Source organism: Pseudophryne corroboree, unplaced genomic scaffold, assembly GCF_028390025.1.
Source record: "Pseudophryne corroboree isolate aPseCor3 unplaced genomic scaffold, aPseCor3.hap2 scaffold_423, whole genome shotgun sequence".
NCBI lineage: Eukaryota > Metazoa > Chordata > Amphibia > Anura > Myobatrachidae > Pseudophryne > Pseudophryne corroboree.
The window spans coordinates 411,469-432,703 of NW_026970056.1; the positions used below are offsets into that span (position 1 = coordinate 411,469).

A 21,235-nucleotide genomic window follows, 5' to 3' on the forward strand; every position below is an offset into this window, starting at 1 on the left:
GATTTGCATATGGTGATGTCATCCAAGCAGTGGGTCAAAGTTGGCTTCAACCCTCGTCTGCATATGAAAAGAGAAAAGGGGCGTGCAGGGCATGGTGGCCTTTTGCGGCACTTGGCTGACCCCTAGTTTGCATTAAACACCTCCACCCTCCTTCGGTGTAGGGCTCATGTTGGCTATGCCCCAGCCCCTGAAGCATTCAAGCTGATTTCTTGCAGCAGCTGGGCACTGTAACAGCTCCAGAGCTGCTCTGTAAGGCAAGTAAAAGGGTGTGGGCCCTGCAGCACTACCTGTAGTTCGCATTGTGCGTTGGAAGGCACAAAGTAAGCAGAAAGGAGGAGAAGTCAGGATAGTGCGCAAGGGCATAGAAGGGAGCGGCTCAAGAAAAGAGAAGTGGAAACAGACAGCAAACTAGGCTGGAGAGAGACCTGAGACAAAGAGATCTGAATTATACGAGACCTGACCAGGGGAAACACAAATTATGCAGTCAAGTTTCCCACATTTGGGGAAATCGCAGGGGCAGCACACCCAGAGTGCAATGGGTGAGCCTTGCCCTGGGAGAAGCACCTTCATGATCATAGTATCTCACCTGGCAGGTAAGTAGGAGTTGGGCTAGAGCTGGGGAGGGTCGCTGCTCGGGCACCCCCCTGTCAAGTGAAGGAGATCCAACTGAGGCAGCACAAGGAAACTCTCGAAAGAAGAACAAGGCTAGAGGAAGATCTGAAACAAAGAAATCTGACTTTTACCAGAGAGCAGAGGAAAACACAAACACAGTCCCCCACTACCAACAAATAAAGCAGTCGCGTTTCCCACATTTGGGGAAATCACAGGGGTCAGCATACCCAGAATGCAATGAATGAACCTCACCCTGGGAGAGTAATCTTCATGACCATGGTATCTCCTATGCAAAATAAGTATGATTTGGGATAGGGCTGGGGAGGGCCGCTGCTCATGCACATCTCTGTCAAGTAAAGGAGATTCAACTGAGGCAGCACAAGGGAACTCTCATCTGGGGACAACAACTGCAGGGAGAACACATATTTTCAGATGAACATGGGAGGGCAGAAGGCTGCCTAATACTGAAGCACCCCCAAACAACAAACCAAATGCAACAACTAGTGCAAGCATTCCTGGGGGAAGTTCTGCAGAAGACGGATTTGCATACGGTGATGTCATCCAAGCAGTGGGTCAAAGTTGGCTTCAACCCTCATCTGCATATGAAAAGAGAAAAGGGGCGTGCAGGGCATGGCGGCCTTTTGCGGTGCTTGGATGACCCCTAGTTCGCATTAAACACCCCACCCTCCTTTGGTGTGGGGCTCATGTTGGCCATGCCCCATCCCCTGAAGCATTCAAGCTGATTTATTGCAGCAGCTGGGCACTGTAACAGCTCCAGAGCTGCTCTGAACGGCAAGTAAAAGGGTGTGGGCCCTGCAGCACTACCTGTAGTTTGCATTGTGCATTGGAAGGCACAAAGTAAGCAGACGGGAGAAGTCAGGATAGTGCGCAAGGGCATAGAAGGGAGCGGCTCAAGAAAAGAGAAGTTGAAACAGACAGCAAACTAGGCTGGAGAGAGACCTGAGACAAAGAGATCTGAATTATACGAGAGCCGACCAGGGGAAACACAAATTATGCAGTCAAGTTTCCCACATTTGGGGAAATCGCAGGAGCAGCACACCCAGAGTGCAATGGGTGAGCCTTGCCCTGGGAGAAGCACCTACATGATCATAGTATCTCACCTGCCAGGTAAGTAGAAGTTGGGCTAGAGCTGGGGAGGGTCGCTGCTCGGGTACCCCCCTGTCAAGTGAAGGAGATCCAACTGAGGCAGCACAAGGGAACTCTCGAAAGAAGAACAAGGCTAAAGGAAGATCTGAGACAAAGAAATCTGACTTTTACCAGAGCTGACCAGAGGAAAGCACAAACACAGTCCCCCACTACCACAAATAAAGCAGTCGAGTTTCCCACATTTGGGGAAATCACAGGGGTCAGCATACCCAGAATGCAATGAATGAACCTCACCGTGGGAGAACAATCTTCATGACCATGGTATCTCCTATGCAAAATAAGTATGATTTGGGATAGGGCTGGGGAGGGCCGCTGCTCAGGCACATCTCTGTCAAGTAAAGGAGATTCAACTGAGGCAGCACAAGGGAACTCTCATCTGGGGACAACAACTGCAGGGAGAACACATATTTTCAGATGAACATGGGAGGGCAGAAGGCTGCCTAATACTGAAGCACCCCCAAGCAACAAACCAAATGCAACAACTAGTGCAAGCATTCCTGGGGGAAGGCCTGCAGCAGATGGATTTGCATACGGTGATGTCATCCAAGCAGTGGGTCAAAGTTGGCTTCAACCCTCGTCTGCATATGAAAAGAGAAAAGGGGCGTGCAGGGCATGGCGGCCTTTTGCGGCGCTTGGATGACCCCTAGTTCGCATTAAACACCTCCACCCTCCTTCGGTGTGGGGCTCATGTTGGCTATGCCCCAGCCCCTGAAGCATTCAAGCTGATTTCTTGCAGCAGCTGGGCACTGTAACAGCTCCAGAGCTGCTCTGTACGGCAAGTAAAAGGGTGTGGGCCCTGCAGCACTACCTGTAGTTTGCATTGTGCATTGGAAGGCACAAAGTAAGCAGACAGGAGGAGAAGTCAGGATAGTGCACAAGGGTATAAAAGGGAGGGGCTCATGAAAAAAGAAGTGGAAACAGACAGCAAACTAGGCTGGAGAGAGACCTGAGACAAAGAGATCTGAATTATACGAGAGCCGACCAGGGGAAACACAAATTATGCAGTCAAGCTTCCCACATTTGGGGAAATCAGAGTGCAATGGGTGAGCCTTGCCCTGGGAGAAGCACCTTCATGATCATAGTATCTCACCTGGCAGGTAAGTAGGAGTTGGGCTAGAGCTGGGGAGGGTCGCTGCTCGGGCACCCCTCTGTCAAGTGAAAGAGATCCAACTGAGGCAGCACAAGGAAACTCTCGAAAGAAGAACAAGGCTAGAGGAAGATCTGAGACAAATAAATCTGACTTTTACCAGAGCTGACCAGAGGAAAGCACAAACACAGTCCCCCACTACCACAAATAATGCAGTCGAGTTTCCCACATTTTGGAAATCACAGGGGTCAGCATACCCAGAATGCAATGAATGAACCTCACCCTGGGAGAACAATCTTCATGACCATGGTATCTCCTATGCAAAATAAGTATGATTTGGGATAGGGCTGGGGAGGGCCGCTGCTCAGGCACATCTCTGTCAAGTAAAGGAGATTCAACTGAGGCAGCACAAGGGAACTCTCATCTGGGGACAACAACTGCAGGGAGAACACATATTTTCAGATGAACATGGGAGGGCAGAAGGCTGCCTAATACTGAAGCACCCCCAAACAACAAACCAAATGCAACAACTAGTGCAAGCATTCCTGGGGGAAGGCCTGCAGCAGATGGATTTGCATACGGTGATGTCATCCAAGCAGTGGGTCAAAGTTGGCTTCAACCCTCGTCTGCATATGAAAAGAGAAAAGGGGCGTGCAGGGCATGGCGGCCTTTTGCGGCGCTTGGATGACCCCTAGTTCACATTAAACACCTCCACCCTCCTTCGGTGTGGGGCTCATGTTGGCTGTGCCCCAGCCCCTGAAGCATTCAAGCTGATTTCTTGCAGTAGCTGGGCACTGTAACAGCTCCAGAGCTGCTCTGTACGGCAAGTAAAAGGGTGTGGGCCCTACAGCACTACCTGTAGTTTGCATTGTGCATTGGAAGGCACAAAGTAAGCAGACAGGAGGAGAAGTCAGGATAGTGCACAAGGGTATAAAAGGGAGGGGCTCATGAAAAAAGAAGTGGAAACAGACAGCAAACTAGGCTGGAGAGAGACCTGAGACAAAGAGATCTGAATTATACGAGAGCCGACCAGGGGAAACACAAATTATGCAGTCAAGCTTCCCACATTTGGGGAAATCGCAGGGGCACCACACCCAGAGTGCAATGGGTGAGCCTTGCCCTGGGAGAAGCACCTTCATGATCATAGTATCTCACCTGGCAAGTAAGTAGGAGTTGGGCTAGAGCTGGGGAGGGTCGCTGCTCGGGCACCCCCCTGTCAAGTGAAAGAGATCCAACTGAGGCAGCACAAGGGAACTCTCGAAAGAAGAACAAGGCTAGAGGAAGATCTGAGACAAATAAATCTGACTTTTACCAGAGCTGTCCAGAGGAAAGCACAAACACAGTCCCCCACTACCACAAATAATGCAGTTGAGTTTCCCACATTTGGGGAAATCACAGGGGTCAGCATACCCAGAATGCAATGAATGAACCTCACCCTGGGAGAACAATCTTCATGACCATGGTATCGCCTATGCAAAATAAGTATGATTTGGGATAGGGCTGGGGAGGGCCGCTGCTCAGGCACATCTCTGTCAAGTAAAGGAGATTCAACTGAGGCAGCACAAGGGAACTCTCATCTGGGGACAACAACTGCAGGGAGAACACATATTTTCAGATAAACATGGGAGGGCAGAAGGCAGCCTAATACTGAAGCACCCCCAAACAACAAACCAAATGCAACAACTAGTACAAGCATTCCTGGGGGAAGGCCTGCAGCAGATGGATTTGCATATGGTGATGTCATCCAAGCAGTGGGTCAAAGTTGGCTTCAACCCTCGTCTGCATATGAAAAGAGAAAAGGGGCGTGCAGGGCATGGCGGCCTTTTGCGGCGCTTGGATGACCCCTAGTTCGCATTAAACACCTCCACCCTCCTTCGGTGTGGGGCTCATGTTGGCTATGCCCCAGCCCCTGAAGCATTCAAGCTGATTTCTTGCAGCAGCTGGGCACTGTAACAGCTCCAGAGCTGCTCTGAACGGCAAGTAAAAGGGTGTGGGCCCTGCAGCACTACCTGTAGTTTGCATTGTGCATTGGAAGGCACAAAGTAAGCAGACGGGAGAAGTCAGGATAGTGCGCAAGGGCATAGAAGGGAGCGGCTCAAGAAAAGAGAAGTTGAAACAGACAGCAAACTAGGCTGGAGAGAGACCTGAGACAAAGAGATCTGAATTATACGAGAGCCGACCAGGGGAAACACAAATTATGCAGTCAAGTTTCCCACATTTGGGGAAATCGCAGGAGCAGCACACCCAGAGTGCAATGGGTGAGCCTTGCCCTGGGAGAAGCACCTACATGATCATAGTATCTCACCTGCCAGGTAAGTAGAAGTTGGGCTAGAGCTGGGGAGGGTCGCTGCTCGGGTACCCCCCTGTCAAGTGAAGGAGATTCAACTGAGGCAGCACAAGGGAACTCTCGAAAGAAGAACAAGGCTAGAGGAAGATCTGAGACAAATAAATCTGACTTTTACCAGAGCTGACCAGAGGAAAGCACAAACACAGTCCCCCACTACCACAAATAATGCAGTCGAGTTTCCCACATTTGGGGAAATCACAGGGGTCAGCATACCCAGAATGCAATGAATGAACCTCACCCTGGGAGAACAATCTTCATGACCATGGTATCTCCTATGCAAAATAAGTATGATTTGGGATAGGGCTGGGGAGGGCCGCTGCTCAGGCACATCTCTGTCAAGTAAAGGAGATTCAACTGAGGCAGCACAAGGGAACTCTCATCTGGGGACAACAACTGCAGGGAGAACACATATTTTCAGATGAACATGGGAGGGCAGAAGGCTGCCTAATAATGAAGCACCCCCAAACAACAAACCAAATCCAACAACTAGTGCAAGCATTCCTGGGGGAAGGCCTGCAGCAGATGGATTTGCATACGGTGATGTCATCCAAGCAGTGGGTCAAAGTTGGCTTCAACCCTCGTCTGCATATGAAAAGAGAAAAGGGGCGTGCAGGGCATAGCGGCCTTTTGCGGCGCTTGGATGACCCCTAGTTCGCATTAAACACCTCCACCCTCCTTCGGTGTGGGGCTCATGTTGGCTATGCCCCAGCCCCTGAAGCATTCAAGCTGATTTCTTGCAGCAGCTGGGCACTGTAACAGCTCCAGAGCTGCTCTGTACGGCAAGTAAAAGGGTGTGGGCCCTGCAGCACTACCAGTAGTTTGCATTGTGCATTGGAAGGCACAAAGTAAGCAGACAAGAGGAGAAGTCAGGATAGTGCACAAGGGTATAAAAGGGAGGGGCTCATGAAAAAAGAAGTGGAAACAGACAGCAAACTAGGCTGGAGAGAGACCTGAGACAAAGAGATCTGAATTATACGAGAGCCGACCAGGGGAAACACAAATTATGCAGTCAAGCTTCCCACATTTGGGGAAATCGCAGGGGCACCACACCCAGAGTGCAATGGGTGAGCCTTGCCCTGGGAGAAGCACCTTCATGATCATAGTATCTCACCTGGCAGGTAAGTAGGAGTTGGGCTAGAGCTGGGGAGGGTCGCTACTCGGGCACCCCCCTGTCAAGTGAAAGAGATCCAACTGAGGCAGCACAAGGGAACTCTCGAAAGAAGAACAAGGCTAGAGGAAGATCTGAGACAAATAAATCTGACTTTTACCAGAGCTGACCAGAGGAAAGCACAAACACAGTCCCCCACTACCACAAATAATGCAGTCGAGTTTCCCACATTTGGGGAAATCACAGGGGTCAGCATACCCAGAATGCAATGAATGAACCTCACCCTGGGAGAACAATCTTCATGACCATGGTATCGCCTATGCAAAATAAGTATGATTTGGGATAGGGCTGGGGAGGGCCGCTGCTCAGGCACATCTCTGTCAAGTAAAGGAGATTCAGCTGAGGCAGCACAAGGGAACTCTCATCTGGGGACAACAACTGCAGGGAGAACACATATTTTCATATAAAAATCTTGGTCATGCTCTGGTTTCTCTTCAGAACGAACAAATCTTTCGCCTCTTACTAAAGATTTCCGTGGAGAGGCGCAAAACCGAGTTTTATCTCAATTTTTGCATGCCCCATCTTTTTGGGGTTTCTTTTACCGGTTTAAAGATAGAATGAGTGTGCTTTAATGTAAGCTCATTTGCATAGAAATGACAGTAAATGTTTATTTATGTTCAAACAGAACTTTCTTGACCATGCTACTTGCTTTAAAGATCTGGGAGCACATGGAATACAGTACAAACCATGCTTATAGCAAGGAGAAGCCAGGTGAGAAATCTGCTTTCTTTCAAATTGGGCACTCACTTTGATCTGAATGAGGACTGCTGGCACAGCACTCAGGCGACAGGTGGAATCTTGGTCATGCTCTGGTTTCTCTTCAGAACGAACAAATCTTTCGCCTTTTATTAAAGATTATCCGTGGAGAGGAGCAAAACTGAATTTTATCTCAATTTTTGCATGCCCCATATTATTGGGGTTTCTTTTATCAGTTTAAAGACAGAACGAGTGTGCTTTCTTGTTAGCTTTAATGTAAGTTTATTTGCATAACAATGACAATAAATGTCTGTTTCTTTTCAAGCAGAACTTTCTTGACCATACTAATTGCTTGAAAGATCTGGGAGCACATGGAAAAGAGTACAAACCATGTTTATAGCAAGGGGAAGCCTGGTGAGAAATCTGCTTTCTTTCTTTCAAATTGGGTGCTCACTTTGAGCTGAATGAGGACTGCTGGCATGGCACTCAGGCGACAGGTGGAATCTTGGTCATGCTCTGGTTTCTCTTCAGAACAAACAAATCTTTCGCCTTTTACTAAAGATTTCCGTGGAGAGGAGCAAAACTGAGTTTTATCTCAATTTTTGCATGCCCCATATCATACCTCCCAACTGTCCCGATTTTCGCGGGACAGTCCCGTTTTTTGGGGACTGTCCCGCTGTCCCACCTGCGGGCCGCAGTGTCCCGCGGTGGGGAGGACAATTGGGAGGCTCTGTCTGTCGCTGCCCTGCTTAGCAGAGCAGCGGTGAATAGACGCTGTGCGCATGCGCACAGCGTCTATTCACTGAAGTCAGAGGGAGAGGTGGCATGCCAGCGGCTCACAGAGCGCTGGGCATGCCCGCTCAGTGCCGAAAACGGGGGCGTGACTCGCGATCGCGGGTCCTCCCGCGAAGCCACGCCCCCTTTTACTTAGGCCACACCCTTTTTGGGAGCGCGCGCGACTTCGCCGCGCGTGTGTCCCTCTTTGCGAGCCGACAAAGTTGGGAGGTATGCCCATATTATTGGGGTTTCTTTTATCAGTTTAAAGACAGAACGAGTTTGCTTTCTTGTTAGCTTTAATGTAAGTTTATTTGCATAACAATGACAGTAAATGTTTGTTTCTTTTCAAACAGAACTTTCTTGACCATGCTACTTGCTTGAAAGATCTGGGAGCACATGGAAAACAGTACAAACCATGCAGTATCACAAGAGCCTTTATTTGATCTTTCATGAAGATAGAGCAGAATTGAGGACACGTCAACAATTTCTGCCGAAGGTGGTTCATCTTTCCACATGGTGCCTTTGGCCACTGACACCTTCGTTGAGTCAAAGTCTCTGGCTGTGGTCAGAACTTTGAAAATTTATGTCACCAGAACGGTTCAGATTAGGAAAACAGAGGCTCTGTTTGTCCTGTATGCTCCCAACAGGATTGGGTGTCCTGCTTCCATGTAGACCATTATGCGCTGGATCTGTGGTAAGATTCAGCATGCTCATTCCATGGCAGGATTGCCGTTACTGAATTAGGTGAAGACCCATTCTACTAGAAAGGTGGGTTCATCCTGGGCAGCTGGTCGGGGAGTCTCGGCATTGCAACTTTGCCGAGCAGCTATTTAGTAAACACTTTTGCTAAGTTTTACAAGTTTGATACCTTGGCCGATGATAACTTCAAGTTGGGTCATTCGGTGCTGCAGAGTCGTACGCACTCTTCCACCCGTTCAAGAGCTTTGGTATAACCCCATGGTTCTTAATGTGACCCCAGCATCCTCTAGGTCGTATGAGAAAATAGGATTTTAATACCTACCGGTAAATCCTTTTCTCTTAGTCTGTAGAGGATGCTGGGCACCCGTCCCAGTCCATACTGTGTCTGCAGTTATTACTTGTGGTTATACACATGTTGTGTTATGGTTCTGGTCAGCTTTTTGCTGCAATTGTTCATGCCGTTGGCTTGTGTTCTGTTGAATGCCACGTTCTGCGGCATGCTTAAGGTGTGAGCTGGTAAGATGCTCACCTTAGTTTAACAATAAATCCTTTCCTCGAAATGTCCGTCTCCATGGGCACAGTTCCTATAACTGGAGTCTGGAGGAGGGGCATAGAGGGAGGAGCCAGTTCACACCCTTTGATAGTCTTAAAGTGCCCATGTCTCTTGCGGATCCCGTCTATACCCCATGGTTCTTAATGTGACCCCAGCATCCTCTACGGACTAAGAGAAAAGGATGCCCTTGCGCACTATCCTGACTTCTCCTCCCGTCTGCTTACTTTGTGCCTTCCAACGCACAATGCAAACTACAGGTGGTGCTGCAGGGCCCACACCCTTTTACTTGCCTTACAGAACAGCTCTGGAGCTGTTACAGTGCCCAGCTGCTGCAAGAAATCAGCTTGAATGCTTCAGGGGATGGGGCATGGCCAACATGAGCCCCACACCAAAGGAGGGTGGGGGTGTTTAATGAGAACTAGGGGTCATCCAAGCACTGCAAAAGGCCGCCATGCCCTGCACGCCCCTTTTCTCTTTTCATATGCAGATGAGGGTTCCAGCCAACTTTGGCCCACTGCTTGAATAACATCACTGTATGCAAATCCGTCTGCTGCAGACCTTCCCCCAGGAAGGCTTGTACTAGATGTTGCATATGGTTTGATATTTGATGGTGCTTCAGTATTAGGCAGCCTTCCGCCCTCCCATGTTCATCTGAAAAGATGTGGTCTCCCTGCAGTTGTTGTCCCCAGACGAGAGTTCCCTTGTGCTTCCTCAGTTGAATCTCCTTAACTTGACGGGGGAGGGGCTGCCCGAGCAGCCACCCTCCCCAGCCCTATCCCAACTCATACTTATTTTGCATATGAGATCTCTTGATCATGAAGATTGTTATCACAGGGTGAGGTTCATCCATTATATTTTAAAATAGGAAGGTACAAATTACATATTTGAATTGCATTTATGTGCTGGATTCAAATGTCCCCCCCCCCCTTCCTTTCTCAATTGTGCCCGTCAGCAGCTATTCTAAGGTTGCTGCCAATGGGTGTGACACATTAATTTCTTCTGTGGGGTACACTGGACTCCACAAGGATTCACATTGGGGTGTAGAGTAGGATCTTGATCTGAGGCACCAACCGGCTCAAAGCTTTTGACTGTTCCCAAGATGCTCAGTGCATTCTCCTCTATAACCCCGCTTCCATGAACAGGGAGCTCAGTTTGTAGTTGGTGCCTTCAGTAGCAGGCCACTTAACAGGGGCCTGCCTCAGGCAGCCTATTCTTAGCTATAAATTTTGACAAGAAAAGAAGAACTTGTTTTATGAGAATCTACAAGGGCTGCAGCAGGCTAGGTCTAATAGACATCTTTACTGCAGCTTCATCACTCCCAGCGGCGCTGTATACTCCCGTGCCCTGGTTGCTGGGTCACTGCAGCGGAGGGTCCGGTTTCATCCTAAGGTCAGTCACACACACACCACCCTTCCGGATCACGAGGCCGCTGATGAAGGGGAGCGTGGCCGTAGGGGGTGGACCGTGTGCGCACTGGCGTGGACACTGATTACTGGGCAGCCGCTCCACTAGCCACCAGGTACAGTTAAGGAGCACAGGTCTGGGGGTTTTTCTCCTATATTAACCCAATTTTGTACTGCCCGCAGCGCATTGTGATAGGTAATAGGGCCTGATTCAGGTTGGATTGCAATCACAATAAGCGATCCAACTGCAAAAATTGCTAAGAGCATACGCATGTGCCTGCATTTTCTGCGGCACCCCGCAGAGAATGCGATCGCCTCTGCCTGTCAATCGGGGCGGGGGGGGGATAGGTGGGTCAGCAACACTCCATTTCCAAGTCAGGGATGGAGCGGTGCGGGGGCAAGGCTTCAAAATGGGGTCTGCAACGGAGGAGACACAGGGGGCGTGGTCACAGCGGCTGTATGACATCACATTCAGCCGCTGTGATCACAAAAATGGTGGCGGCTTCCTGCGCGCACATACAGTCTGCACCAGCAGGAGGCTACACCATTTTTTATGATCACGCTGAACTGCAGTGCGACTGCAATTACAGCATGGTCAAGAAGGGAGGCGTCATGCTGGGTGGCCATGCCCTTTCACTGTGCAGGAGCCAGCACTGCTCACACACTAGTCCCCGGGTGCAGCCCCCAACCCCCGGGACACCCGGAGCAACAAAATGTAGATTCAGGCCACCAGGCCACGCCCCTACCTATGAAACCATGCCTCCTTTTTACCATTGCGCTGCTTATCTGCGCGCACTGCATTACAATCTCCCTCGCCACCTCTCTGGGTGTCACCAGTGATAGTGACACCTCTGCCATGCTTGTAGCAGCTGGTCCTAAGATCTACGCCTCAAGCCCTGAGTGTTTGCCCTTGTGACTTGTTGATCATCATAGCGAAGCAGATGCTTACAGAAAACTGCAGGGGCTTAGATTGAAAATAAAAAAATTGATGGGTATAAGGTAGAGAGGAGCGGGTTCGGTTCTCCGAGAACCGAATTCCCCACGAACTCCACGTTGTTTACACTGGTCCGAGGCAGGCTCGGTTGTTCCCGCCTGACTCGGAAAACCTGAACAAGGGAAAATGTCATCATCCCGCTGTCGGATTCTCGCGAGATTCGGATTCCATATAAAGAGCTGCTTGTTGCCGCCATTTTTACTCGTGCTTTGAAGAGAGAGCGGAATGGACGTGGCTATGTTCTCTCAGTGGAAATCTCAATATCAGTGCTCAGTATCAGTGGTTACTTATTGCTGCTCAGTAATACTAGTAGTGTGTCTCTCCTGCTCAGTGTCAGTTCTCAGTAGTATCCTCATCAGTGCTCAGTATCACTGCTCATTGTCTTGTGCTGCATTGTGGTGCTCAGCATACTACAGTACATTACTAATAGTCCAGTGCTGCATCTTGCTGCTCAGTGTCAGTTCTAGTATCCTCATCAGTGCTCACTATCACTGTTCATTGCATTTTGGTTTTCTGTATACTACAGTAACATAGTAATATAGTAACATATAGTAACATAGTTTTTGAGGTTGAATAGAGGCAAATTGCCCATCGTGTTCAACCTGTTTTAAGTTGTGATGATTCTACATACTTGCTGAATAATGTTTTATGACTAGTTAGCTACTATAACTCATGTTACCCCCGGATTAACCATGTTGATATTTTAAGTATTATAACCTTAGATAGCTTTTTCATTCAGAAATGTATCCATTCCTTTTTTAAATCCAATTACAGAGTCCGCCATTACCACCTTCCCTGGCAGGGAATTCCACATCCTGATTGCCCTAACAGTGAAGATCATAGTATCTCACCTGGCAGGTAAGTAGGAGTTGGGCTAGAGCTGTGGAGGATTGCTGCTCGGGCACCCCCTGTCAAGTGAAGGAGATCCAACTGAGGCAGCACAAGGGAACTCTCGAAAGAAGAACAAGGCTAGAGGAAGATCTGAGACAAAGAAATCTGACTTTTACCAGAGCTGACCAGAGGAAAGCACAAACACAGTCCCCCACTACCACAAATAATGCAGTCGAGTTTCCCACATTTGGGGAAATCACAGGGGTCAGCATACCCAGAATGCAATGAATGAACCTCACCCTGGGAGAACAATCTTCATGACCATGGTATCTCCTATGCAAAATAAGTATGATTTGGGATAGGGCTGGGGAGGGCCGCTGCTCAGGCACATCTCTGTCAAGTAAAGGAGATTCAACTGAGGCAGCACAAGGGAACTCTCATCTGGGGACAACAACTGCAGGGAGAACACATATTTTCAGATGAAAATCTTGGTCATGCTCTGGTTTCTCTTCAGAACGAACAAATCTTTCGCCTTTTACTAAAGATTTCCGTGGAGAGGAGCAAAACTGAGTTTTACCTCAATTTTTGCATGCCCCATCTTTTTGGATTTTCTTTTATCGGTTTAAAGATAGAATGAGTGTGCTTTAATGAAAGCTCATTTGCATAGAAATTACAGTAAATGTTTGTTTCTTTTCAAACAGAACTTTCTTGACCATGCTACTTGCTTGAAAGATCTGGGAGCACATGGAATACAGTACAAACCATGCTTATAGCAAGGAGAAGCCAGGTGAGAAATCTGCTTTCTTTCAAATTGGGCGCTCACTTTGATCTGAATGAGGACTGCTGGCATGGCACTCAGGCGACAGGTGGAATCTTGGTCATGCTCTGGTTTCTCTTCAGAATGAACAAATCTTTCGCCTTTTATTAAAGATTTCCGTGGAGAGGAGCAAAACTGAGTTTTATCTCAATTTTTGCATGCCCCATATTATTGGGGTTTCTTTTATCAGTTTAAAGACAGAACGAGTGTGCTTTCTTGTTGGCTTTAATGTAAGTTTATTTGTATAACAATGATAGTAAATGTCTGTTTCTTTTCAAACAGAACTTTCTTGACCATGCTACTTGCTTGAAAGATCTGGGAGCACATGGAAAAGAGTACAAACCATGCTTATAGCAAGGGGAAGCCTGGTGAGAAATCTGCTTTCTTTCTTTCAAATTGGGTGCTCACTTTGAGCTGAATGAGGACTGCTGGCATGGCACTCAGGCGACAGGTGGAATCTTGGTCATGCTCTGGTTTCTCTTCAGAACGAACAAATCTTTCGCCTTTTACTAAAGATTTCCGTGGAGAGGAGCAAAACTGAGTTTTATCTCAAATTTTGCATGCCCCATCTTATTGGGGTTTTATTTTATCTGTTTAAAGATAGAACGAGTGTGCTTTAATGTAAGCTCATTTGCATAGAAATGACAGTAAATGTTTGTTTCTTTTCAAACAGAACTTTCTTGACTATACTAATTGCTTGAAAGATCTGGGAACACATGGAAAAGAGTACAAACCATGTTTATAGCTAGGGGAAGCCTGGTGAGAAATCTGCTTTCTTTCTTTCAAATTGGGTGCTCACTTTGAGCTCAATGAGAACTGCTGGCATGGCACTCAGGCGACAGGTGGAATCTTGGTCATGCTCTGGTTTCTCTTCAGAACTAACAAATATTTCGCCTTTTATTAAAGATTTCCGTGGAGAGGAGCAAAACTGAGTTTTATCTCAATTTTTGCATGCCCCATATTATTGGGGTTTCTTTTATCAGTTTAAAGACAGAACGAGTGTGCTTTCTTGTTAGCTTTAATGTAAGTTGCCATAGATGCAGTGAAACACATGTGTAGGGCACGGCGTGTCCGCGTGTATTTGACTCATGTGAAATGTTATAAAACAAAAATATATGATTATGATGTTAGCTGTTAGTCTCCACTAATAGGGAATAGAAGCTGAGCTATAAGAAAGGAATACACTAGATATGATGTCACTTAGCAATTACAATGTCTAAAGTGCATACAGATAGCTACTAATAACTCTTGATAAGAAAGTATATCAGTGTGGGTATATTTATATGATGGGATATTGGGACTAGTGAATATATATCACTCCTGCTGTCCAGATTGGCAATAACCAGACAATTATGATAAGAGTAGAGATGTCACATGGGCTGCTATAGATATTAATTTAATGCTGTATGTGTCATTTGTTACAAATGGATACATTTTCTATGAGTCAGCCTAGCAGCTGCATGTTCTAACAGAACACTATCCTCACACAGAATCTGCTAACCTTGAGATAACTAAATGACAGTGTGTAACAGTCTCTTTACTATAAGACTGTTACAAAGTAATATATATATTTGAAGTCAGTCTAGCAGCTGTGTGTTCCAGCAGTTTATAAGACAAAGAAAATCTCCTATTGTGGAATCTAGACACATGGGACTGCTGGCCTGTGTCATACTATTTCTATGTAATACCAGTAACATGTATATAACTGTTACATAATTGTTACAAATGGATAAATCTTTGAGTCAGCCTAGCAGCTGCATGTCCTAACAGGACACCATAAATCCTTTACAGTGTAACAAATTGATTGGTAACACTTAAAGGCTGGAGAGCAGTTATATGTCTTACTAGCATACTCAATATACCACATTATTACACCAGTTACCACGATTATTGACAGCGCATTTGATATATTATATTACCCTCACACTGAGTCTGTTTACCTTTAGATAACTAAGTGACCGAATATGTAACAGTTTCTCTATCATAAGACTGTTACAAAGTGAGATAGATATATTTGGAAGTCAGTCAAACAGCTGTGTGTTTCAGCGGTTTATAAGAAAATTCCTCATTGTGGAATCTGGACCACTAAGGGTTATTATATATATAGCACATGGAATTGCCACATCTCCCTATATGATAATTTCATTACACTGTAACATAATAAGAATTAACTCTTTAACAGTGTAAATAGAGAGTAATGAATCTCTGACACATGGAATATATTATTTCTTAGATGAATTGGATAAACCATTATGACAGACACTTTGCTTCTTAATAAGAATTGAGGTGGCTATACCTCTAAGGAAAGCATTATTGCCTACGCCTAGATCAGATTAAATAAGATCTGGCTGAATATATGAAGGAAGGTTGCTATTTATATGAGAATTGGAATTGCTATATTCCTTAAGGCAACCCCACCGATTGATATATGTTGTCAATTAAGTATATCTGAACGGCTATATCTGGACCAGATTTAATAAGATCTGGCTGATTATATGAAGGAGGGCTGCTATTTATATTGGAATTGCCATATTCCTTAAGGCAACCGCACCTGTTGGTATATCTCGCCAATTAACTATATCTAAACAGCTAAATTAAAGCTATTCATCATTTTTTTAGTTTGGATATTAATAAATATGATCTTTCCATGATCCATAGAGATTTCCCTATCAAGTGATTCCTTATCCGATATAGAAAGCTATCCCCCTGTGGTATTGAATTTAGGAATATAGTCTTAGGGGACACAGAGAAATAAGTGATCCCCATCTACCTAAGCACCCCACAAATTGGAGGTTAGCTTACCGGTTATACTCAATCACCCCCACAAATTCGCCAATGGGGATGGCTTCCCGGGAGGTAACCCCTATTGAGTGAAGGGAGTATATAGGATACGACCCAGTGGTACCTGACGACATAGATACTAACAGCTATTTAATAACATTACGCTAGAAAGTGATTATTAGCAACATATATATCTATATAAACAACCCCGCCAGGGTTGTGCCTTCAAAAATAATCACACACGGACACGCTTTTTAAACCTTTTTTTCACATCTCTTTATTCTTCTTATGCACATGTATGTTAGTTCTGTGATTTTAACATTTATGTTTCACTGCAGTTTGGGATAATAATATTAATATTTATCCAATTTTAATACATACTTAATAAAGGTTATATTTTATGATTCATTCATTCTGTCCAGTGCGTCAACAGTGCAGATTTCTTCTTGTTTTTTCTCCCAAATTCTATAACAATGACAGTAAATGTTGTTTCTTTTCAAACAGAACTTTCTTGACCATGCTACTTGCTTGAAAGATCTGGGAGCACATGGAAAACAGTACAAACCATGCAGTATCACAAGAGCCTTTATTTGATCTTTCATGAAGATAGAGCAGAATTGAGGACACGTCAACAATTTCTGCCGAAGGTGGTTCATCTTTCCACATGGTGCCTTTGGCCACTGACACCTTCGTTGAGTCAAAGTCTCTGGCTGTGGTCAGAACTTTGAAAATTTATGTCACCAGAACGGTTCAGATTAGGAAAACAGAGGCTCTGTTTGTCCTGTATGCTCCCAACAGGATTGGGTGTCCTGCTTCCATGTAGACCATTATGCGCTGGATCTGTGGTAAGATTCAGCATGCTCATTCCATGGCAGGATTGCCATTACTGAATTAGGTGAAGACCCATTCTACTAGAAAGGTGGGTTCATCCTGGGCAGCTGGTCGGGGAGTCTCGGCATTGCAACTTTGCCGAGCAGCTATTTAGTAAACACTTTTGCTAAGTTTTACAAGTTTGATACCTTGGCTGATGATAACCTCAAGTTGGGTCATTCGGTGCTGCAGAGTCGTACGCACTCTCCCACCCGTTCAAGAGCTTTGGTATAACCCCATGGTTCTTAATGTGACCCCAGCATCCTCTAGGTCGTATGAGAAAATAGGATTTTAATACCTACTGGTAAATCCTTTTCTCTTAGTCCGTAGAGGATGCTGGGCACCCGTCCCAGTCCATACTGTGTCTGCAGTTATTACTTGTGGTTATACACATGTTATGTTATGGTTCTGGTCAGCTTTTTGCTGCAATTGTTCATGCCGTTGGCTTGTGTTCTGTTGAATGCCACGTTCTGCGGCATGCTTAAGGTGTGAGCTGGTAAGATGCTCACCTTAGTTTAACAATAAATCCTTTCCTCGAAATGTCCGTCTCCCTGGGCACAGTTCCTATAACTGGAGTCTGGAGGAGGGGCATAGAGGGAGGAGCCAGTTCACACCCTTTGAAAGTCTTAAAGTGCCCATGTCTCTTGCGGATCCCGTCTATACCCCATGGTTCTTAATGTGACCCCAGCATCCTCTACGGACTAAGAGAAAAGGATGCCCTTGCGCACTATCCTGACTTCTCCTCCCGTCTGCTTACTTTGTGCCTTCCAACGCACAATGCGAACTACAGGTGGTGCTGCAGGGCCCACACCCTTTTACTTGCCTTACAGAACAGCTCTGGAGCTGTTACAGTGCCCAGCTGCTGCAAGAAATCAGCTTGAATGCTTCAGGGGATGGGGCATGGCCAACATGAGCCCCACACCAAAGGAGGGTGGGGGTGTTTAATGCGAACTAGGGGTCATCCAAGCACCGCAAAAGGCCGCCATGCCCTGCATGCCCCTTTTCTCTTTTCATATGCAGATGAGGGTTCCAGCCAACTTTGGCCCACATCTTGGATGACATCACCGTATGCAAATCCGTCTTCTGCAGACCTTCCCCCAGGAATGCTTGTACTAGTTGTTGCATATGGTTTGATATTTGATGGTGCTTCAATATTAGGCAGCCTTCCACCCTCCCATGTTCATCTGAACAGATGTGGTCTCCCTGCAGTTGGTGTCCCCAGACGAGAGTTCCCTTGTGCGTCCTCAGTTGAATCTCCTTAACTTGACGGGGGAGGGGCTGCCCGAGCAGCCACCCTCCCCAGCCCTATCCCAACTCATACTTATTTTGCATATGAGATCTCTTGATCATGAAGATTGTTCTCACAGGGTGAGGTTCATCCATTATATTTTAAAATAGGAAGGTACAAATTACATATTTGAATTGCATCTATGTGCTGGATTCAAATGTCCCCCCCCCCCCCCCTTCCTTTCTCAATTGTGCCCGTCAGCAGCTATTCTAAGGTTGCTGCCAATGGGTGTGACACATTAATTTCTTCTGTGGGGTACACTGGACTCCACAAGGATTCACATTGGGGTGTAGAGTAGGATCTTGATCTGAGGCACCAACCGGCTCAAAGCTTTTGACTGTTCCCAAGATGCTCAGCGCATCCTCCTCTATAACCCCGCTTCCATGAACAGGGAGCTCAGTTTGTAGTTGGTGCCTTCAGTAGCAGGCCACTTAACAGGGGCCTGCCTCAGGCAGCCTATTCTTAGCTATTAATTTTGACAAGAAAAGAAGAACTTGTTTTATGAGAATCTACAAGGGCTGCAGCAGGCTAGGTCTAATAGACATCTTTACTGCAGCTTCATCACTCCCAGCGGCGCTGTATACTCCCGTGCCCTGGTTGCTGGGTCACTGCAGCGGAGGCTCCAGTTTCTTCCTAAGGTCAGTCACACACACACCGCCCTTCCGGATCACGAGGCCGCTGATGAAGGGGAGCGTGGCCGTAGGGGGTGGACCGTGTGCGCACTGGCGTGGACACTGATTACTGGGCAGCCGCTCCACTAGCCACCAGGTACAGTTAAGGAGCACAGGTCTGGGAGTTTTACTCCTATATTAACCCAATTTTGTACTGCCCGCAGCGCATTGTGATAGGTAATAGGGCCTGATTCAGGTTGGAATGCAATCACAATAAGCGATCCAACTGCAAAATTTGCTAACAGCATACGCATGTGCCTGCATTTTCTGCGGCACCCCGCAGAGAATGCGATCGCCTCTGCCTGTCAATCGGGGCGGGGGGGGGGGAGGGGGGTCAGCAACACTCCATTTCCAAGTCAGGGATGGAGCGGTGCGGGGGCAAGGCTTCAAAATGGGGTCTGCAACGGAGGAGACACAGGGGGCGTGGTCACAGCGGCTGTATGACATCACATTCAGCCGCTGTGATCACAAAAATGGTGGCGGCTTCCTGCGCGCACATACAGTCTGCACCAGCAGGAGGCTACACCATTTTTTATGATCACGCTGAACTGCAGTGCGACTGCAATTACAGCATGGTCAAGAATGGAGGCGTCATGCTGGGTGGCCATGCCCTGTCACTGTGCAGGAGCCAGCACCGCACACACACTAGTCCCCGGGTGCAGCCCCCAACCCCCGGGACACCCGGAGCAACAAAATGTAGATTCAGGCCACCAGGCCACGCCCCTACCTATGAAACCATGCCTCCTTTTTACCATTGCACTGCTTATCTGCGCGCCCTGCATTACAATCTCCCTCGCCACCTCTCTGGGTGTCACCAGTGATAGTGACACCTCTGCCATGCTTGTAGCAGCTGGTCCTAAGATCTACGCCTCAAGCCCTGAGTGTTTGCCCTTGTGACTTGTTGATCATCATAGCGAAGCAGATGCTTACAGAAAACTGCAGGGGCTTAGATTGAAAATAAAAAAATTGATGGGTATAAGGTAGAGAGGAGCGGGTTCGGTTCTCCGAGAACCGAATTCCCGACGAACTCCACGTGGTTTACACTGGTCCGAGGCAGGCTCGGTTGTTCCCGCCTGACTCGGAAAACCTGAACAAGGGAAAATGTCATCATCCCGCTGTCGGATTCTCGCGAGATTCGGATTCCATATAAAGAGCTGCGCGTTGCCGCCATTTTTACTCGTGCATTAAAGAGAGAGCGGAGAGGACGTGGCTATGTTCTCTCAGTGGAAATCTCAATATCAGTGCTCAGTATCAGTGGTTACTTATTGCTGCTCAGTAATACTAGTAGTGTGTCTCTCCTGCTCAGTGTCAGTTCTCAGTAGTATCCTCATCAGTGCTCAGTATCACTGCTCATTGTCTTGTGCTGCATTGTGGTGCTCAGCATACTACAGTACATTACTAATAGTCCAGTGCTGCATCTTGCTGCTCAGTGTCAGTTCTAGTATCCTCATCAGTGCTCACTATCACTGCTCATTACATTGTGGTGTTCTGTATACTACAGTAACATAGTAATATAGTAACATATAGTAACATAGTTTTTGAGGTTGAATAGAGGCAAATTGCCCATCGTGTTCAACCTGTTTTAAGTTGTGATGATTCTACATACTTGCTGAATAATGTTTTATGACTAGTTAGCTACTATAACTCATGTTACCCCCGGATTAACCATGTTGATATTTTAAGTATTATAACCTTGGATAGCTTTTTCATTCAGAAATGTATCCATTCCTTTTTTAAATCCAATTACAGAGTCCGCCATTACCACCTTCCCTGGCAGGGAATTCCACATCCTGATTGCCCTAACAGTGAAGATCATAGTATCTCACCTGGCAGGTAAGTAGGAGTTGGGCTAGAGCTGTGGAGGATTGCTGCTCGGGCACCCCCTGTCAAGTGAAGGAGATCCAACTGAGGCAGCACAAGGGAACTCTCGAAAGAAGAACAAGGCTAGAGGAAGATCTGAGACAAAGAAATCTGACTTTTACCAGAGCTGACCAGAGGAAAGCACAAACGCAGTCCCCCACTACCACAAATAATGCAGTCGAGTTTCCCACATTTGGGGAAATCACAGGGGTCAGCATACCCAGAGTGCAATGAATGAACCTCACCCTGGGAGAACAATCTTCATGACCATGGTATCTCCTATGCAAAATAAGTATGATTTGGGATAGGGCTGGGGAGGGCCGCTGCTCAGGCACATCTCTGTCAAGTAAAGGAGATTCAACTGAGGCAACACAAGGGAACTCTCATCTGGGGACAACAACTGCAGGGAGAACACATATTTTCAGATGAACATGGGAGGGCAGAAGGCTGCCTAATACTGAAGCACCCCCAAACAACAAATCAAATGCAACTACTAGTGCAAGCATTCCTGGGGGAAGGCCTGCAGCAGATGGATTTGCATATGGTGATGTCATCCAAGCAGTGGGTCAAAGTTGGCTTCAACCCTCGTCTGCATATGAAAATAAAAAAGGGGT

At 46.9% G+C, this 21,235-nt stretch overlaps 20 non-coding genes across 20 annotated transcripts; 7 read left to right on the forward strand and 13 right to left on the reverse strand.

Annotated features, from left to right (window-relative positions):
- Nucleotides 1-438: 438 nt before the first annotated feature.
- On the reverse strand, nucleotides 439-601 carry LOC135025603 (U1 spliceosomal RNA). Its single transcript, XR_010222337.1, has one exon. It is a non-coding gene; the product is annotated as a U1 spliceosomal RNA (small nuclear RNA).
- A 149-nt stretch (nucleotides 602-750) lies between these two features.
- Nucleotides 751-915, reverse strand: LOC135025617 (U1 spliceosomal RNA). The gene has a single exon (XR_010222351.1). It is a non-coding gene; the product is annotated as a U1 spliceosomal RNA (small nuclear RNA).
- A 670-nt stretch (nucleotides 916-1,585) lies between these two features.
- LOC135025578 (U1 spliceosomal RNA) lies at nucleotides 1,586-1,748 on the reverse strand. The gene has a single exon (XR_010222312.1). It is a non-coding gene; the product is annotated as a U1 spliceosomal RNA (small nuclear RNA).
- A 152-nt stretch (nucleotides 1,749-1,900) lies between these two features.
- LOC135025540 (U1 spliceosomal RNA) lies at nucleotides 1,901-2,064 on the reverse strand. Its single transcript, XR_010222276.1, has one exon. It is a non-coding gene; the product is annotated as a U1 spliceosomal RNA (small nuclear RNA).
- A 972-nt stretch (nucleotides 2,065-3,036) lies between these two features.
- Nucleotides 3,037-3,199, reverse strand: LOC135025530 (U1 spliceosomal RNA). The gene has a single exon (XR_010222266.1). It is a non-coding gene; the product is annotated as a U1 spliceosomal RNA (small nuclear RNA).
- A 674-nt stretch (nucleotides 3,200-3,873) lies between these two features.
- On the reverse strand, nucleotides 3,874-4,036 carry LOC135025671 (U1 spliceosomal RNA). Its single transcript, XR_010222402.1, has one exon. It is a non-coding gene; the product is annotated as a U1 spliceosomal RNA (small nuclear RNA).
- Nucleotides 4,037-4,188: 152 nt separating this feature from the next.
- On the reverse strand, nucleotides 4,189-4,352 carry LOC135025757 (U1 spliceosomal RNA). Its single transcript, XR_010222479.1, has one exon. It is a non-coding gene; the product is annotated as a U1 spliceosomal RNA (small nuclear RNA).
- Nucleotides 4,353-5,023: 671 nt separating this feature from the next.
- Nucleotides 5,024-5,186, reverse strand: LOC135025579 (U1 spliceosomal RNA). Its single transcript, XR_010222313.1, has one exon. It is a non-coding gene; the product is annotated as a U1 spliceosomal RNA (small nuclear RNA).
- A 152-nt stretch (nucleotides 5,187-5,338) lies between these two features.
- LOC135025594 (U1 spliceosomal RNA) lies at nucleotides 5,339-5,502 on the reverse strand. Its single transcript, XR_010222328.1, has one exon. It is a non-coding gene; the product is annotated as a U1 spliceosomal RNA (small nuclear RNA).
- Nucleotides 5,503-6,176: 674 nt separating this feature from the next.
- On the reverse strand, nucleotides 6,177-6,339 carry LOC135025662 (U1 spliceosomal RNA). The gene has a single exon (XR_010222394.1). It is a non-coding gene; the product is annotated as a U1 spliceosomal RNA (small nuclear RNA).
- Nucleotides 6,340-6,491: 152 nt separating this feature from the next.
- LOC135025779 (U1 spliceosomal RNA) lies at nucleotides 6,492-6,655 on the reverse strand. Its single transcript, XR_010222501.1, has one exon. It is a non-coding gene; the product is annotated as a U1 spliceosomal RNA (small nuclear RNA).
- A 144-nt stretch (nucleotides 6,656-6,799) lies between these two features.
- LOC135025729 (U5 spliceosomal RNA) lies at nucleotides 6,800-6,915 on the forward strand. The gene has a single exon (XR_010222451.1). It is a non-coding gene; the product is annotated as a U5 spliceosomal RNA (small nuclear RNA).
- A 270-nt stretch (nucleotides 6,916-7,185) lies between these two features.
- On the forward strand, nucleotides 7,186-7,302 carry LOC135025753 (U5 spliceosomal RNA). Its single transcript, XR_010222475.1, has one exon. It is a non-coding gene; the product is annotated as a U5 spliceosomal RNA (small nuclear RNA).
- A 286-nt stretch (nucleotides 7,303-7,588) lies between these two features.
- On the forward strand, nucleotides 7,589-7,701 carry LOC135025754 (U5 spliceosomal RNA). The gene has a single exon (XR_010222476.1). It is a non-coding gene; the product is annotated as a U5 spliceosomal RNA (small nuclear RNA).
- A 4,819-nt stretch (nucleotides 7,702-12,520) lies between these two features.
- LOC135025605 (U1 spliceosomal RNA) lies at nucleotides 12,521-12,684 on the reverse strand. The gene has a single exon (XR_010222339.1). It is a non-coding gene; the product is annotated as a U1 spliceosomal RNA (small nuclear RNA).
- Nucleotides 12,685-12,828: 144 nt separating this feature from the next.
- LOC135025724 (U5 spliceosomal RNA) lies at nucleotides 12,829-12,944 on the forward strand. Its single transcript, XR_010222446.1, has one exon. It is a non-coding gene; the product is annotated as a U5 spliceosomal RNA (small nuclear RNA).
- Nucleotides 12,945-13,214: 270 nt separating this feature from the next.
- On the forward strand, nucleotides 13,215-13,330 carry LOC135025728 (U5 spliceosomal RNA). Its single transcript, XR_010222450.1, has one exon. It is a non-coding gene; the product is annotated as a U5 spliceosomal RNA (small nuclear RNA).
- A 286-nt stretch (nucleotides 13,331-13,616) lies between these two features.
- On the forward strand, nucleotides 13,617-13,732 carry LOC135025707 (U5 spliceosomal RNA). The gene has a single exon (XR_010222429.1). It is a non-coding gene; the product is annotated as a U5 spliceosomal RNA (small nuclear RNA).
- A 275-nt stretch (nucleotides 13,733-14,007) lies between these two features.
- Nucleotides 14,008-14,123, forward strand: LOC135025739 (U5 spliceosomal RNA). Its single transcript, XR_010222461.1, has one exon. It is a non-coding gene; the product is annotated as a U5 spliceosomal RNA (small nuclear RNA).
- A 6,630-nt stretch (nucleotides 14,124-20,753) lies between these two features.
- On the reverse strand, nucleotides 20,754-20,917 carry LOC135025520 (U1 spliceosomal RNA). Its single transcript, XR_010222256.1, has one exon. It is a non-coding gene; the product is annotated as a U1 spliceosomal RNA (small nuclear RNA).
- Nucleotides 20,918-21,235: the final 318 nt, after the last annotated feature.